The sequence below is a fragment of the Sturnus vulgaris genome, chromosome 1 (genome assembly GCF_052056855.1).
Source record: "Sturnus vulgaris isolate bStuVul1 chromosome 1, bStuVul1.hap1, whole genome shotgun sequence".
Taxonomy (NCBI): Eukaryota; Metazoa; Chordata; class Aves; order Passeriformes; family Sturnidae; genus Sturnus; species Sturnus vulgaris.
The window spans coordinates 132,628,203-132,636,363 of NC_142243.1; positions in this window are offsets into that span (position 1 = coordinate 132,628,203).

An 8,161-nucleotide genomic window follows, 5' to 3' on the forward strand; every position below is an offset into this window, starting at 1 on the left:
GCATTTTTTGAAAATTACTGTGACACTAGTTTTGTACATTTTATTTAAAAAAGCTGATCTGCTAAGTATCAGCATAATAGTTATTTATTACAGGATCAAATAAAATGCTCAGCTTCCAAGAATGAATTAGGTCTTGCAATGACAAAATTAACCTAAGAAATGCACTGCCTCCAAATATTAGTGCCATCATCTAGGAAACAAAAACCTATTTACAATTTTTAAAATTATTTGTAATATATTTTGAAATCCATACTCTCCAAATTTCATGATAGTCCCAAATTCCTAGGCTGATACAGTTAAGGCTATTTGGAAATACTTCTTCTCACTTAAAGTTTGTTTAATGTGGACAGTCTTCAACTTTTATATAATTAATAAATTTTATGGAAAGTTGACAAAATGATTCAATTAAATGGTCACATGATACAGACCAAAGTAAGTACTGCTGCTACAGAGTTTTGTCTCATTCCTCCTGACATGTATTTCAGGGAAAGTTTAGTTTATCACAGACAGCAGTATGATGGTGTCTACATTCTCCAGATCCATAGTTTACATCAGAAATGAATGTTAGACCATTTGATCAGATCTGTATGTGCTGTGTTATGAAAACTTGTTGATTCACTGTTTTGCTGAGTTTTGCTGGGCATGGGTCAAGTCTGAACAAAATGTGTTATGCACTTTCCAAAGGAGCTGTGGAAATCCAGAGATGGAGAATTAGAAGAATTAGAATTTTTTGTGCCGTGGTTTGTTCCTATGGTTAATGTAATTTGTAATTAAGATAAAAAAACCAATAAATAATAACCAAAAAAAGCTGATCCTAATATCTCGTCTGAATCTGTTTGATTCCCTCTTTCAGCCTTGGCTCTTCTTTCTTTATCTGAGAATTTTTCAGCATCTTTTCACTGGAAAGGTGCTTACATACTGTAAGCAGACCACAGACTAACCCTACTTTTAATAAACTGAGATTTGGGAAGTTTTGCTAAGATTTCTTACCACTAGGCATTTCCTTCAGCTCTCACATAATTTTTACAGCTGTCTCCTGCAGTCTGCCTAATTTATCAAAATGCTTTCCAAACTACAGATGATAGGAGTGCATGATTTATTAAAAAAATGATCCCATCAGTGACAAATTCAGAACTAAAGCATGTCATTAACCCTGGAAGTTACTTTATTATCCAATAAGCAAGCATGTGCTTTGTCAAAGCTTTGCTTTGGCAAACTGCATTGAATCATTTGGAAGCAGTGACCATAATAGTTTCAAAACATTAGTTTTCAGAATAAAGCTTTTCACCTTTCTAAGTATCACTTGTAATTCTTTGTTTGGCTTGATTTAAAAATGGTTTAATGATTTCAGACCAGCAATGGATTCTTACCACTCTTTTAATTCCATTCTCAATGTTATTTACTATAGGCCAACCTTTTTGTTCTCATTTTTTTAATAAAAAATGAATTTGTATTTCTAACTGGAGCTATAGCAAAAATCTTAAAGCATCTGTGGCTCACTCTCATTCCCAGAAAAACCTTATTAAAGTGTATCTTCAACAACAGCTATTTTTGGGTTCACTGTCTGTTTCTTAATATATTTAATGTGTGCCCTATTGATTTATTACTAGGGAAATCGTCCTTCACCATTTCTTCCCAAAAACACGAGTGGACTGCCAAAATTCCTTGATAAGTTTAATAAGTTTAATAACAAATTCACATTTAGAAAGCAGGTCTTTAGCTTGACAGCCTCTGCCTACTTATGGCATGAGCTGTGACTGCAGGGCACTGAAGTGTGAGAGCAGGGCCAGGACTGTCTCCTTTGCCGTGTTTGCTGCTGGTCCTTTTCTGCTGCTGGGAGGAATGACAGCAGAAGTGGTGGCAAGTGCTCTGCAGCCATGCAGGCACCAGCTCCTCACTCGCTGTGTGTCTGGCATGCTGTTCCTGGCAAGGCTGCCCATCCCAACACCTTTTCCCTTTGGTAATGATTGACACAAGACAGAAGGATCCTTCCTAGAAAGATCCTGGCATCACCTGTACGGGAAAACAGATGGGATTTTTACACAGCCTGAATTCAAGAATAATGTGGATGCTTTTTCTGTCAGCACTTCAAACCCACTAAAGTAAGTACAGACATAACCCGTGTTTTCCTGGCTGGCCACGAGTCCAAAGACATAAGGTAATTAGGTCCTGAATTCCCCTTTACTGAATACAGCTTTGTGGGCTTCATTCTCCCCTGTGTCTAAATGTTATCAAACGCAGAGTTTGGACACTGAATTGTAACAGCATAGTGGTAGACAGCATTCATGGACAGCATCCCTGTTCTCCTTGTTTTGCAGTGGCATAATAAGATTAGAGCAGTAAGAAGTTGGAACTTCTCAAACCTTACAAATAATTGCCAAGCACTGTTCCAGTTAAGTGAGACAATACTGAACTAAAGTGATGCAGCTTTGCACTGCACTGTTTTATCCTATCTGCTGTATATTGAGATTCTTCTTGATGCTGCATTGCTTTAACGACTGCATGGATTTTAGTTTGTTGGTTTTTTTTAATGAGATTTATATCAGAATGTTCTAAATATAAGCTAAAATTACTTCAGAAGGATATTCGAGATTAGTACAGCTGAAGTGAGCCATCTTTTCAATATCCTTATTCAAATAAAACATGAAATGAAGGGCAGCCAGATCTGACTGGAATTACTTGAACACATTTTCTAAATATATTGTTACTAATACTGATACGTTGAACTATGCATTAAATAAATATACAACAACAAAGATATTCTTTGCCTGAAAATATCTGAAAATGAGCTCGTGTAACACTATGAGCTAGTGTACAACAACTAAAAAGTGGACACAGTTTCAAAGGGGGTCAAAGCTTCAAAGAGCTGTTAAAAGATGTCAAAACCAGTATAGGATAAAATATGAAAAAACGCCCCATTACATAATAAGAAGCTATTTCTTAAACATCAGATGTAAAAAAAAGTATCGAGTAGCTGAAAATAACTGGAAAATTCATGGTTCAAGGCCAATCCGTATATATAAATAAAAAAACGGGTTTCTCAAAAGATCAGGAATTAGGATTAACTTTCTACTGCAAAATCTTTTCCAGGATAATTGAATTCTCTAGTGACAAAGAGAAAGTAGATGCAAATAATTAATTAGCAATAATTCAGCACAGAGAATTAATACTTACTCTGCATAATAAGGTGAAAGGTAGTATAGCTGAAAACACTATTATTCTTAGTTATGAATATTTTTGTGCATATTATTCTTTCATCCAGTATCTTGTATCTTCATTCTTATTGAAATATTATTAGTTCCTGAGTTATATGCAAAAATTCTCATCCTGCAAACATTTATGTATATGCTTTATATTATACAATCTAGTGCTAAGTTAAGAAAAGTTCTAGCTTCTACGGACTTCAGTTCTCAAACACTTATTTTAAAATCAGCTTAAAATAAGAACAGTATTTCCTTCTCAACAGACTGAACATTTTCATGTTAACAGAATAAATAATAAATTAATGTGACAGGAGGTAGGATAAGTATGAGGACTGAAATGCTGCATTTACAGCTCGAACATGTTTTGAGAAAAATCTGATCAAAGGCATTTTATGAACAGAAATTTTCTATTTCCCTTTTGGGGTAAATTGCCTTTACTGTGGAAAGAGGAGTACTACTGGGACCAGATAATCTTTTTTTGAAATCTGTTTTTCTAGAATGACTGCTTTACTTTTTCAGATTCATAGCTGTTAGTCTTTTTCTAGCACTAATCATGCAAGTGATGTCATAAAAAGTAACTTTTTATATAAGTTTTAATCACATATATTTCAAATCTCAAGTAGGCTGTTCAGAAAAAACACTGTTTAGAAGACCCTATTATACCATGCAGTAGTGTGTGATGAGGAGATGCTACATTTATTTTAGGAGAGAAAGAAATCTGTATTTCATTTGTTACACTGCTAACTTCACTTTAGGTAATTGCATTCAGCTTTATTATTGCCCAGAGCAATAACTGATTGTTAGTTATTGAAGTCTGAAATGATTTTTCTCATTTCCCAGGGGAATCTGGAGATTTACATGGTGCACAGCAGTAACTAATAGATATAATCTGGTCATAATGTAGCCCTATAATGTGTTATTTACTTGTTGAGAACATGGATGTTGAACATTTTAACATTTCCTCAAGAAGTGTTGCAGATTTTACTCATGATATGAGAGCTTTAAATGTGTACTACTCTTATTTTCACAATGGTTACAATGCTAGCAACAATTAGAAGGTATATAAAACACTGGGATCACACACCTGTGCTTACCCAGCTGCACAGGAACTTGAACACATTTTATCTTAATTTCTAAAATTTAAACATATGAGTTAAAAATAACCCATGATAAGTAAATTTCATCAACAAAAGGTACTCATGAGTTTGACTTGGAATACTGTGGAAGGGTGATTGCATGGGGACGGAGAAAGGTTTTTATGGAGCAGAGCTTGCTTTTCTTGCTCTCCTTGGAATTATTTGTGTCTATTTCGGTACCAATGTATGTGCAACCTGGAGTATTTTAAGTAGCTGTGTGCATTGTTTTATGGATGTCTTGTGCTACTCTGTAGCCAAAGGACATTGAGGGTGTGAAGTCACAAGCAAAAATGTCCCTGGATGTATTCTGGAAGCATCAAATGATTTAAAGATGGGATTAAAATGCCTGAACTTAAGCATCCAATGCTATTTTGCATGCTGTGGTGTATTAAGAGCCTGCTCCCCAGGACCATCATATAAGCACAGAGCCTGCAGGATTTTTTGCCTTTGGAAGCATCCAAGTGAAATACCTTAGGGCACATCAGGTGTCTTGTGACACACCTTTGTAGTCAACAAACTAGCGCTCTGAAAATCTCCTGCATTTATTCAGTGCCCAGAACAAAGGACCCCAAACTAACTCCGACTTTCTTTAAGGCTGTAAAATAAACCTCAAACAGCAATTTCTTCAAGCTCATCAGTTCTGTGTCTGCCTTTGAACCACATTCAGCAATGGGTTCTTAAGAGAAAGAAGGAATTGTTCTGTAAACTTGGGTTCATTCTGGCTTTCTTAGTTAAAATGCTCTGTTTTGAGATTACAGTAAAATGAACTGTTAATGTTAGATAAACAAACCAATAATATGAAGTAAATCAATCTTAGCCTAATAATATATAATAACAATGCAAGTATGTTATACATTATACTCAAGTAAATAAAATACTAACTGCTGATTGTATAATAGTGGTAAACATGTTTTATTAAAGTAGGTTTTCCTTTCCATCAAATATGAATGTTTTATGAAGGTTTCAAAGTATTCCTCATGGAAACATTAAGGAATCTGTTCTTCTCTCAGTCCTCAGGGGATTTGTGACTGTTATTCACATTAAATCTAATGAGAATTACTGACATAAATACCTGGTGCATCAAGAGGCATCCAGGCTCTTAATCTTTAGCATCTTCGTCATCCTTTCTGCACGAGCTCCACCTCTTCCCAAGCTGCTGCTGCTTCCATTCCTAGTGCTTATTTCCTCATACAAAAACATTTCTGCTAATGTGGGAGCAAGCACTTTCTTTAGTGAGGAAGACTGCTTGAGGAAAGTCCCCCTCCTTTACTCATTGTGGTGTGTGCTTTCTTTTGTCCCTATTCCACACAGCAAAGATCTGGATACCATTTTAAAGTTTTAGTGGGATCTGTATTGGATGGGGAGGGAATCAGAGCTGTTTCTGCTCTATGGATTCAGCTCCAGACTGTTTATTGTCAGCGTGGGAGATGAAAGGCAAAAGAGAAGGAAGAAAGCAGTAAAGTGAAGACTGCAGGAGAAAAGGAGGGGGAGTGAGAAAGGACAGGATGGGTCTGTGCTCTGATAAAAACAAAATATACAATTAAGAGTTCAAAGCCATTCCTTCCCAAACAGCAGTGAGAAAGAGCAAAACAAGTTAAATACAAGCAATACCATCCCCTCTTGAAACACCAACACTTACTATGCTCCCTCCCTCTCAAAACACAGAGTAAACAGCCAGATCTGTGTCCTGGAGTTAAGTGTCCTTTTAAAGCTTACAATAGCTGTTCAACATGAGATGTTCAACTGACAGTACTCTCTCTGTCTCAAATCACAATCCAGAAGGAAGATGCTTCTTTTTTTGAAGTCTTCCCATGCCAGCCTAGATTCACTGCTTCATCTGCATCTGCACAAACTATAAATAAAATCACTTGAAGCAAAATGACCAGATCCCAGTGGGTAATCTTTCATATTATGCTGTGATGGATCACTGCCAATAACATGTACTAAAAATGTCACATTTCCTGCTAAAGCCATATATCAGGTAACTCCTGCACTGGACCATCAGCCAAGCCCACATAATAGTCACTAACAGGTCACGGCTTGAAATTTTTTAAAGGATTTTAGTAAAAATTAAAGTTATTTAATCTATCCAAATCTTGTAGGGCCATTCACTTTCCTTTATCTTTATTCTGATCTATTTCACTGTTGTGCTGTGTTCTTTTTCCTCTCCCCAGTCATCTCCATGAAATTCTTCCCTCTCTTTTGTCCCTGCACTTGCATATTGTAGAAAGGTCCTGTATTAAGCTTTCAAACTTCTGATGCTGGCTGTTACAGTATTACTTCTGATCTCACTAATCCCAACTCTCACACATTATCCCTTTTAAATTATATCAGATTTTTTAATAGGATCTTTTTTTCTGATAAGTTAAAAATCTATACAGAACTAGAAGATAAGATTTTGAGAACTTGTCATACAACAGCTTACCTCATGAATTTACTTTCTCTAATTGTTGTCCTCATACAATTTTTCCTATAGCCACACCTATGCTCATCTGGCTAGTTGAGAACAGCAGGTCTCAGTTTTTAATCAGAGTCCTCTTTTCTGTACTGATTACAATTCCACCATTATGTGTTTGTCATAGCCCTCTGCACACCAATATTGGGTTCTCTTCTGATGATACTCTTCTGCAAGATTCATCAGCCATATTCCAGATGAATTAGGTGAATGTGAACAGACAAGGAAAAACTTTGGATACTCATCTAAATAAGTTATATTTTGTATGGCAGTAGAATAGAAGACTTCAAGTTTGGTGGCATCTGTGGTTGGGATATATGCCCAGCGAATGGGAATGCCTGGTAGGAGAACATTTAAGCTAGATGATAAAGCTAGTTGAATAGCAAAAGGAGTGTGGTAATACTTTTATTCAAGAGTAATACAGTGGTAAAACTGACCATGGATAACTTATTTTATTATTAAGAAGATTTCTGACGATTTAAGACCAGAAGGATTGGAGTAACTTTCAATGAAAGTATTTATAGCAAAAAATCGGACCCTTTTTAAGACAGGTATTAGGGAAAGGGCCTGGTGTGGTGCTTGGCTAGCCAGGAGGTAGACTTAGTGATCCAGGGATTTTTACTGTTCCTTGCTGTTTTTCACTGACCTTGAAAACATACCTGTGAATTGCTACATCCCTTTCTTGGGTGCTGCATAAACAATTACCTCTTCTGTATGGCTTTGTGTTGCTGCCTTCCAATTTATTCAAAGTGCTGCTAACGTTCCTCCTCTGAACACATCTACCTGATAAGATCAAAGTCATATTTTTCTATTTCAAGTGTATTAGAAAAATAGACTTAATTTAGTGGTCTTTGTTAATTTCATTACTAAGAAAAGTAGGAATCAAAATGCACGATTTTTGCTAATGTCTTAAAGAACTGACAGTCTAACTTGGTAAAACCAATTTATTGAAGTTCCAACAAACTGTTAGATAAATATGTCAATACTGTACATACCCTCTTTGGCTTGCAACCATGTACCTGTTCTGGACAGATTAACTCAGCAAATAAGGCAAGTACACATTAACTGTATTGACTGTCAGGTGAATAATGTATCAAGTACATATACAAAAAATAGATTACATTTTCAATAAAGAAACCAGGACCTATTAAAATCAGCTTCTAAAATTAACTGTTTCAGTGCTTACTGTTGTTTGATGGTCTCAGACTGTGTGGTAAGAGTTAAGAGCAGTTAATTGGCTTCTGCATTTTCAAAAGACACTTCATTAGGAAAAGTGCTTTCTTTCAGAGGCAGTGGAAGTTTCCACTATTCTACTTGTCCATCAAAGGTCGACAAACAGGTCATCAGCTGCTAAACCTGCTAGTGCA